The sequence below is a fragment of the Clytia hemisphaerica genome, unplaced genomic scaffold (assembly GCF_902728285.1).
Source record: "Clytia hemisphaerica strain Z4C2 unplaced genomic scaffold, Clytia hemisphaerica genome assembly, whole genome shotgun sequence".
NCBI lineage: Eukaryota > Metazoa > Cnidaria > Hydrozoa > Leptothecata > Clytiidae > Clytia > Clytia hemisphaerica.
The window spans coordinates 586,839-598,165 of record NW_027103507.1 but is presented as its reverse complement, the minus strand read 5'-3'; positions in this window follow the sequence as shown (position 1 = coordinate 598,165).

The window sequence follows — 11,327 nt, the reverse complement described above, 5'->3', positions numbered from 1 at the left end:
TGATTGATTGATTGATTGATTGATTGATTGATTGATTGATTGATTGATTGATTGATTGATTGATTGATTGATTGATTGATTGATTGATTGATTGATTGATTGATTGATCGGCCTTTCATCTTCTTTTAATTTTAGCTCAATTGATTAAACAAAGAGTTTTATCAGGTTCACCAAGAAATAAAGTAGACCTTTGAAAATCCTATTGAAATACCGTATTACTTCGAATAAACGCCCGGGGCGTTTATTTAATTTTTTCGATTTTAGCAGGGGCGTTTATTCGAGGGGCGTTTATTAAATTATTTTAGTCTAAAGACGAATTTTTAGAGCAAATATACCCTTTGTTTCCCCTAGAGGGGGCGTTCATTTGAGGGGAGGGCGTTTATGAAATAATTTTCCTTTTAGGGGGGGTGTTTATTCGAGGGGGCGTTTAAAAGAAGGGGGCGTTTATTCGAAGTAATACGGTAAGTAGACAAAAATTGTTGACCTGTACCATGTTTATGCCTGCAAATAACTAAAAAGCATTATCATCAAAAATTTTCACTTGAATATAACTTTTTATACAGAAAACTTATATTGTAATTATTTTGTACCTTAAAAATTTTGACAAATGAAAAGTTTTATTTTTTGTACTAGTGTAAAAATGATGTAATGCTAGTTAATTAGAAAATATAGAAAATATATTAAAAATATTTAGTTGCAGTCTTTTATAATAGTTTTCGTCGCGTTGAGAATACTTAATTTGCACTTGTTGGAAAGATATTCAAAAGCGGAGCGAGTTTTCTCTAATTGATAACCTTGCCTTAACATTTTGCCTATTTTGGCTATTTTACCATTTTTCGAAAATTGAAGTTCGAGCTAGAATGTCAGTTTCGGTCCTTCAGCTTGATTTCATCGAATATTTCGATCTGAGAGGGATTTTTTGGCTTGTAGGCTATATTTCAAGCCCAACCAGACCATTTTTGAACTTCTTAAGTCTAGCGTTAAAACTCTACCCTTCCAATCTAATTTAGAGCGCTTGTAAATTGTTTGTGGTTATAAAATTTCGTGGGGAATTTCCCTTTTGTGCCAAGTATTTTGGAACTGATTGTAGTAAATAAGTTGAGTAGATTTCATACGCTCTCCGGTAAAACTTTTTGTCGATGAAATGAAGATTTTATGAAAATGATAGACCGTTTTTTCTTTACTTTATAAATATTAATTTTAGGGAAAATACTGTTTGGCTACGTTACACCCGATGTTTAAATATTTCATAAATCCATCTTTTTATATGTTTGACTTATTAAAGAATTTATGAATTATCACCCTCTATCTTCCCTTTTCTTCCTTTGGAACTCTACCTTCACTGGTTAGATCGACTATGTATAAAAAGATGGAGTGTTTTTGTGTTCTGACTTTTTTTATAGACACATGAGAAATATATATTGGTTATAACAGTTTTTTATTGATCAAAAAATTTCAAAAATAAATATTTCAAAAGTTAGAAATTGAAGAAAAAATTCACAAAAAGAAAACGAGGTAAAGATTTGAAGAGGTGGATGATAGAACGTGTAAATATACCCTCCTGTGTTTGAAGCAAGCTTTATGTCTTTGGATTTTTGTACGCAGTTTTTGACAAGGAGTCTGGCTTTTGTTGTGATATTTTATTTGTCTTCGTTTTTGTCGTGTGCATCAAAAGTCAATCAGATCAGTGTGAATGTGTAGGCTACTTTTTACAGAACTGTTTTTAATGATTTTTAGTGATATTTTCCAAGGTGTACTTTGGGGTAGGTTTGCAGGATTTGCAGGAGTATTTGACAATAAAACCAAAAAATGAGCCTTTTATACAACTTAGTACTTTATGATGTAACAACTAAGAGAAAATAATGGTACAGAAACTCTTCACGTTATTACTGTATTAAAGTGTCCCAGCACCCTTAGCCGTGAGGCTAAAGTTACCGATTTAACGGAGGACTTTCCAATTATCAATTTATTACGCAAATAATTCTGACTAGACGAAAAGAGGTCATTTTGAGAAACGTCGAACAAGGTTTTGGGATGAATCGATAGTATCCTATACCCGAATGAAACTTCTCTCTATTGGTGCTATCAAATGATGCATGGCTCGCCGCTTCTCTACTACAATCATGGTTGAAATATATTGAGAATTCTGATTATTTTAACGTTGTTCAAGATTTAAAGTTCCGGCGAGAAAGTCGATTTTGGGCTATATCTTCAGTTTAATCGAATATTTCAATTTAGAAGGGGTTGGCAGACTTCCAGGCTATATTCTGAGCCTTATTGGACTATTTTTGAACTTTAAGTTCTTAAGTCTAGCGTTAAAACTCTACTTTTCGAACCTACTTTAGAGCACTTACAAATCAATTGTGGTTTCAAAACTTCCCAGTGAATTTCCCTTTTTTCTCAAATATTTCAACCATGATTGTAGGTCCCTACTGGTGATATCTAGTCGCAAAAAAGAGTGTCCCGTAAACGTAACATTTCCCACGGAGTCGCCATAAATTATGTTTTTAGTCCGTTTACAACAGATCTTGATACTGTTGTAGGTTACTTTGCCTGCTTGTCAGTTGGTACATATCTTGCACAAAGAGTGGAATCATACCAACAACAAAATCAGGTATTGATGGCCATCGTAAAGGTTCCTCGGAGACCTATCGTAGTTGTCACGGGGTATGCCATTGAATCCAAAGCCCCGAAATGGCTAGCTTTAAAACGCTAGGTTGAAAGTAAAATCCAACGCAAGATTTCGAAAAAAATACACTTTTTTTTATAGGAACATCGTAAATTTTTGAAACCTTTGGATGCTCTTAACTTTTTGAGTTTTAAGCCTAAAAATGTTCTTAGAATGTTCTTAATTTCACCATTTTTTGAGTATTTTTGTGCAATTTCCTAAGAAATTGGATGTTTTAGAGCCCATGAAGCTTTAGAATGTTCTTAGCTTTGCTCTTAACATTTTTGCCGTCGAAACCTTATGTTCTTATATAATTTGTTCTTATAAAAACGTGTATGCCGAATGACAACAAAGATTGCGCTAGATTCAATCTGATATTTAAAAAGCGGCGCGAAGTATAAGGCGTTACAATTTCTTGCTTGAGAAAAGTTGAAGATTCCTCAATACACAGAAGTATATTATTTGTTATTTTTTTAACGTTTGTAGAAATACCGTCAGATTCAGACCTATTGTAAAGACGGACGATTTCGCTTGTCCATAACTTGCGAGCTTGCCGATTCCTCTCTCGCCCTGTGGCCTTTAAACTTAATGGTGTATGTTGGTATTGATATTAGGGTGTACGACACTGTTGCTTGAAAGTTGCTTGAAATATGGGAACAAAGAAGTGCACGATCTTCTCCTTTGTCTCTTATTAGTCAGCCCCGGTGACTCTTCAAATCGGTTCGACGATTTTTTTCCCGCTCGTCGTTAAGACTTTCATTTTAATTCCGATTTCGGATTATTTTCGGGAAACAGGATTTCGGGATTATTTAGCGCGCGAAAATAATTTTTTCTTAGCAAGATAAAATAAGAAAAGAAAAAAAACACATAACATAAAAAGAAGCCTTATAATTAATAATAAGAAAAAAAGAAGAGAAAAAAGATTCTTTATTTGTGTCATATTCCATAGTTAATAAAAGATGCTTTTGCATTGTAAATAAAGAGAGCTAATTATAGAGAAAGCGTAGATGGAGAAAGTGAGTATATCAAAGAAATTTTTTTTCTTCGAATAATGTTAAAAGTTATATACGACTTGTAGACTACAGTATTTCATCTATCTGGGTCTTTTATTATTCTCATGGAAAGAGTATAACAACAACGGAATAAATATTTTTCACCGACTTCTGCTTTGGATACGGATTCCACTATGCACTGCTCTGTTTTCTTCTGAACGTTTCAAGCAAATAGATACGTTCTTTCAAACTGCTCAGATTTTAACAAAGCCAGATTTCTTATCTGTACTTCCTATTAATCATTCTAAGCCTTCTAAGCATTTTGGGCTGACTTTCCAGCGCAGCTGGTTTATTATCTTATTTAACTTTGCACGATCGCGTGATCGTATCTCAAGCAAACTTCAAGCCAAAACCATTTAATGATCTTGTTTTAAGGGTAAAACAGTACTTTTATCAATGAGAAGACAACCGTGAAGTGTGTAATATTTTGAACCGTTTGGTAATTTAAGTTCATTGTTTGATAAACGTTTCAAGTTGCTTCAAACCTCATAGTTCGGACCCCCCCCCTTTCTTAAGGGGGGATGACACCTTCCAAAAAAGTGAAGAAGGGGGGGTCAGAAATTTTCATTAAGAAGGGGAGGGATAGCAAGGAGGGGGGGTCGTTTAAGAAGGGGGGCTTACATATATTGTAGATTATTTTCCAGCACTGGTATGAAATTTGGTCTGCATGAAAGGAAGTTTTTTATTTTCACTAAAAAGTGGTATTATATTTGCCAGGCTTAATTTTTCTTTACTGTTTACCTTCCCTTTTTACCATAAAAAATTTAGCCCAAAACCCTTTGGGGATAGACATTTTTAAAGGTTAGGGGGGATGCCAAGAAGGGGGAATCATTTAAGAAGGGGGGATCATTTAAGAAGGGGGATCAGACCCCTTTCTGCACTATGAATCTACGCCAAAGAAACAAAGGCAATGATTACTATCGCTTGAACGTTTCACGTACATCAGCAAGAAGTAGTAAAGATTCTTGCTTTTCTAGACATTCCTTGTTCTACAACAAAACATCTTTATGATTTAAACACGTTAAGGTCGTTAGCTTGAAATCTTCAGTGTGAATACACCCGGACTCTTTAAATTGAATCAGCTAAGTGAAATTTTGAGTATCTCATTAATACGTTTATGACGACACCATATTCGGTTATAATTAAATTGATTCTTTTTTTACGTGTGTCATTTTTCAAATGGGTCATCAAAATTTTTTTAATACAATTGTCACAAAACTTTTGATGAGGAAATCTCTACCGTTTCTTATGAGGCCCGGAAAACCCGAGTTACAAAAACTCGAGTTACAAAAACCCGAGTTACAAAAACCCGAGTTACGACGAATGTGACGTCACAAGTCTCAAATTATGACGTCATAAGTGGGGTTTTTAACTCGAAAAAGTTTTTTACTGTTGTTTTGTAACTCGAAATATTTTTTTAAAACTTTGTTTTAGAGTTACGTAACTCGAAAATAAATTTTAAATTTCATTTTTCGAGTTACGTAACTTGAAATTGTAGTACATTATTTGAACTTTCGAGTTATCTTCAGGTGAAACCAAGTGGGCCAAAGATTCTAGAATTCATATTATTAATAAATATACACCATTTCTTTCGAGAAGATTCAATAGATCCGATTAGAATAGAAACTGGAAATTATAGAAACAGCGTCAAAAGATCTAATTTACAAAACAATAAGAGAAAGAGCAGACGTCATAAACAAGATTTTGAACAATCAGAAAAGTCTTAACGATTACAATTCATTATATCATTTTTGTACATTGTGCAATCGAGAATCTTTTCAAAGAAATATGTGTTGTGTTTTTATAAGAACATCTAAAAATTCGAAGCCTTCAGATCTTTTGTTTTTTAGTTGAGCCTTAAAATCTTCTTAAAATGTTCCTTTTTCACTATTAGCATTAAGGCGAGACCACATTAATTTGTTGTTCTACGGGCACGACCGACCCAGCATTTTCTGCAAACAAGAAAATAATAATATTGAATTTCCTGTGCCACAAATTTCTAATAATAATCATTTAAAAAAATTACACTTAAAAAAAGTTGAAAATAATCTAGAATCATGAACTCTATGCACGAAAGATTTTATTACAAACTCCATCAATGATAAATGATGAATTTTCGACCAAGATTATTTGAAAATATTACTTAAAGCCTAATTACCTTCCTTGATTAATGAAAATGTTATTTTTATTTTACCGGCCGACCGACTCATATTTTGCTAACGATCTGCCCGTAGAACAACAAATTAAATTGGTCTCGTCTCTAAGTGAGTATTTTCTGCAAATTTTTGAGTCCATAAGGCCTTTAAAATGTCGAGAAATGTTTCTTAACTTATGGTTACTATTTTAGCCCTCGAAACCTTCTGTTCTCGTATGGTTTGTTTTAAAAAAATGTGTGAAAAACCTAAAGAAACTACAAGTTCTACCGAAGTTTTTAGTTTTTAGCGAAAAAAATGACAATGAATTTGAATTTAACAAAGATAGATTGTGGAATACAAAATGTATTTCGAGTAATCGAATCCAGAAATTCCTATCAAAATAGAAGATTGTTTACTGTCCCCTTTCATTTTTATTCCCTTCCTTCTCTTCTTTTAGTTTTATTATAGATAAAAAATTCCATTCGTAAACTAAAAGAAAAAAAGCGCTTTTTAGAATTTTTGGCCAACTTGGTTGCGCTTCAACATAACTCGAAATATTTTTTTTAAATTTTGTTTTAGAGTTACGTAACTCGAAAAATGAAATTTAAAATTTATTTTCGAGTTACGTAACTCTAAAAAAAAATTTAAAAAAGATATTTCGAGTTTCAAAACAACAGTAAAAAACTTTTTCGAGTTAAGAAGTTCCCTTATGACGTCATAATTTGAGACTTATGACGTCACATTCGTCGTAACTCGGGTTTTTGTAACTCGGGTTTTTGTAACTCGAGTTTTTGTAACTCGGGTTTTCCGGGCCTCGTTTCTTATGCTGTTCGTTTTATCTAAATTTGTCTTTAATTGATTGATGAATGAAATTTTTCATATTGATTTGTGAGTGGTGGTTTGGTTTGAATTTTGTAATGCTTGCAGGTTGGAAGAATTTATTAGTCAGGATGAAATCCTTGTTTTCCATGTTTTGAAGCATGGTAAGAATTTAATTGCGAATATTGGGAGCTTTTCACCTGTTAACGTGATTTGCAAGAGCAGATTCTGGTATAAGATTTAGAAGCACTTTTTACTTCCCTTTTCCTTGATCTTCTTTTACCTTCCATCTAACACTCCCATATCTCTTAGATGCCCGATCTGTGAATGATTTTAGATGTAGGGTTGTATTTTCATAAATTTTCTGTTTGGTTGGCAGGAATGTTTGGAAACATGGGTTTTTATTTGTAACAAACATTTCTCTAATCCCGATGTCAAGTTGAATAAGTAGAGGTAATAAAGGGGGGAGGCCAGAGGCCAGTGGGGTAAGAGTTAATTTCACTGGGGTGGGGTATTTCGAAAGAGTGAGTGTGGTGATAAAAAATTGCCTTATTTAGAATAAGTTGACCATGGACATTTTGTAGGTCTTGATACCATTTTGAATCCAAAAATCAGTTGCGAAAACATTACGTAATAACACTAAATACATTACATAATCTTGGCGTCAGAATATCCTGATAGCGTCGCTTCCATTTCTTAGAATTTTATCCACTAAGAATTCATGATATGCATCACGGGACTGGAGAGTCTTCCAAGAATTTTCAAAAAATTTCCACCCAATACGTCACTTTTTCCATTTTTAAGTGACTCTCCAGTGGTGCATATCATGAATAGGCCATTTCACAGTCGTTAAAAAACAACCCTTCAGTTTTAACGACTATGAAATGTCTTGGAAAAATTGGTGAATCTACTATAGTTACCGTCAACTGCTCCAACTTGGGACCAGTGTACGCAACATGGGACTTGTTGATATCTGGTCTGTATTTTCACTTACTGTAAAATCGAAAGAGAAATCGTGTATTTTTTAATACGCGGTTCATTAAACTCAAATCAACTGACTTTGGAGGTTCGGTGAAATGGTGGTGGAATGGCCGTCCCATGTTACGTAAGATAGTCCCAAGTTGGAGCAGTTGACGGTACTATTTCTATTTGGTTGAGTTTTAGGAGGCTCTAAGGCCCGTTTCGTAACTATAGACGCTTTTAATGAACGCCCCGTATGTATCTTGATCCGACTACCTAATTCAACTCACACGATATGGGTTGACCCGGGATATGTTTTTCAAGATAGCAGAAATACACTGTAAGGTTGGAAAAGTTTTAGCTTTTTTTGCTCTAAAAGTGTTGAAAATTTGCGAAAAAAATGCACTGTAAAGGTATGAATTTCACTGATTTTTTGCTGCACTGCAGTGCGATTCTAAAAGCCAATTCTACCGCACATACCGTCAGTTGGTAAACCCAACTGCCCCTCCCCCGGGGACCCGGGCCAAGTGAACCGCTACGTGTTCAAACCGAACATCAGTCAGTTGTGCAGCATCCAAGGGCAATGAGCATTGCACTATACCACAGCGCCAGGATTGTTATTCATTGTCTTGGTACTTATTTCGTTCCATATTTCTATTCGTATGCCAAATTTCCCTGCCAAAAGGAAATAACGATTACATTAACCATGCAAATAGCTGCTCTTTGTAAAAGACCATTTGTAAGTGATCCCTCACTTTTCCGCTGTGTTTTTTTTCTGTGTAATCGCGATACATAGGAAGATATAATGCTATTTCAAAGCTCTATTTAATGCCTATTTTAGACGTTTTAGATTTCTGAACCTTTTCGACTTGGACATACAAACTTTGAAGTGACTGCTGTGAGATTTTAGTCGCTTACTTTGCACTATAAAGTATTTTGTCTCACAGTTATACACTTCAGATTTGATTCTTTTCTACCAGGACCTTTTGTTGGATTTCAGTCTGTAGAAACTGAGAGAACCGAGAGACCTCACTGCTGCTGTTGTCGAGGTTTTTTTAATGGGTGTCATTGGTAGTTCAAGCATCAACTAATGTCCTTTCGCTTTTTAGTGTGCTGACTATTTCTTGTTTTGCTTACCATTTTTAACAATTTTTTTGATTTTAACATGTCATTTACCGTTGAAAAGAGCACTATAATTTGTGAGAAGCATGACAAGTAAAGCAAGAATTAGTGCACACTTAAAGTGAATAGACTATAACTTTTCTATACATCCAAAGCATTTTAGGAGTTAATCTACACCGTGAAGTCATTGTTTCTACTCCACTGATGCAAGTTACACGACTTTACGGTAGTACCGAGTTCGAGTTAATAGAGATTGACTGTAGAGTTATATTAATATGCTTATTTACAAGTCCGTGGCTTTGAGAAGTGAAGGGTAATTTTAGAAGGTTGGCTGAATTTCAAGTGTTTTTTACCATTGCAATGTCTTCTGACATTACATCACGGACCCAAAAGCTGATTGGTTGTAAGTGACGTAAAACCATTCAATACGTCACTTGCAACCAATCAGCTGTTGGGTCCGTGGAAGACATTGCAATGGTGCATATCATGAATACTAAAGATATCCATATCCATAGTACATTAGGAAATTTCCTGAAATTTTAAAAAGCAGTGCAGGATAGCCTTTATCTTTCTGTGCTAGATTTTTTGATAAAGTCTAGTACAGTCTATTTCAATTAATACTTGATTTTATCTGCTCATAGATTGTTGTCTCTTGCGAGGACCATCTGTCATTTTAAAGGCTCAGATGCTTGCAATCTTTTTGTTTGGTTACTGTCAACTATATTTGGAATACTTATGTATTTACTACATGACAACGAGCAGAAGTCTTGTATTTTCAGATTTAAGGGTTTTTCTTTAAATAAACAATGTGCCCACGCAAATCTAGGGCTGGCAATCTGTTTATTTTTTGGTTTAATTTTTTTTATCGGTTTGAGCTCATCTCAAGATACGTTGAAATTATATTTATATTCTTGTGTTGTGAATTCTTAGTAGGGTCCCCTCAGTAAAGTCGGTAGTTTTAGATACCTTTACTGCACAAAACATCGTTGAAATAGTAAGAATATTTTGTGAAATTTATCTTTCGCATTGGATTTCTTGAATCAAACAAGTTTACGCATTAACCATGGAATCTTTGTTAGGTTTGTTTCCTCAGCTTGATTGGAAGTGGAATGGCCATCTATTATGATCTGTAGAATTTGTCTTTTGACGCAGCCTTATTGATTATATCGAAAGTAGATAGGGTTTTAAAATCGTTCGCTTTAGGACCACTAATCTTTGTGGCCAAAAGGCTAACGTTATAGGTAAAACTCCAAGTAAAAAGATTTACGATTTTTCCAAAATCAATGAATACCATCAGATGCAGCATGAATTTCTGAGTTGCTGTTGTAATTCAACAAAAAGTCCTGTACCATACTCAAACACACGATGAAATACAGCTCTTTAAAGTTAAAAAATCTGTTCGATAGAGCATGATTGGTGTCTTCCTTCTAAAATGTAACGGGTAGGGTCTGAAAAATTTTGAGCTTCAAACGGCGAAGAATAAGAATTTCTAAGAGTCTTTTTCAAATTTTGAAATTTTCTAGAGGGTACAAGCATTTTCAAGAATTGTTTTTCTACTTGAAAAGGTTCCTCCCCACCCCTGTATGGATTTTGAATGGAACAGCCTGTTGTGTGTGTTCAGTAAAGAAGACTTAATGAGGTAAGCCTTTGTGCTAGTTTTCTGAAAATCTGAAAATGTCGTAGCTTGAAACGTTCATCAAAATGACTTTTCTTTGCGAAGAATTTTTCCAAATTTCGGTAAGCTGTTTCTTTGAAAAATACACCAACGGGCCGCATAGTCCGACGGTGTTCAATCTCGATAGATGGCGGGTTTTAATTTGATTTCCACATTATTTGGTCCCTTGTAATTTCAAAATTAGTTTTTGCCAAAAGTCAGCTTCTTTAGACAAAAAACTTACTGGACGACAATTTGGTAGAGCTTGAAAAGTGGGGTTGTTTGTCTCCATTGGTCGACTAAGCCCCTAAAAAACGGTATGCAAAATGCAAAATTTTATGATGACATCAGCATTTTTGATTTTGAAAAATAATTGAGATGCATCTATTAATGAGATATTTTGCAGGGTTTCCATAACTAGATGTTGAGATTTTGAGTTTGAAATTTAGTTGATCAGACGTTTTTCGGCGTTTTTTGGCTCTTGTCTACTGATTCTACAAAATTACATTTCTTTTCAGTCAACCAAGACCGTTACTAGAGTAACATGCCATTTTTAAACCTGGTTAGCCTGAAGAGAAAGAAGCAACGTAAACGATTGTCATTGCACTAAATTGTAATCTGATAACTTTTAATTTTCGAATAACCATGTTTAAAGGTTTAAAGTCGAAGGTTACAGATTGACCTTGTATTATTAAAACTGATTACGTGACCTACCCGGTTACTGTTTGTTCGTGCTTTTATTACCTATTCGTTCATTACTTTAACATTGGGCTTTTCCAGAAAAAAAAAGAATATTGGGGGTGGAGGATATAACGTTTTTTGGAAATTTAACCCCCGGACATAGTAAATTTTGAACCCCTGGACAACAGATTTTACCCCCGGACAAGCATCAGTTGACTCTGCGGGCATTCAAAATT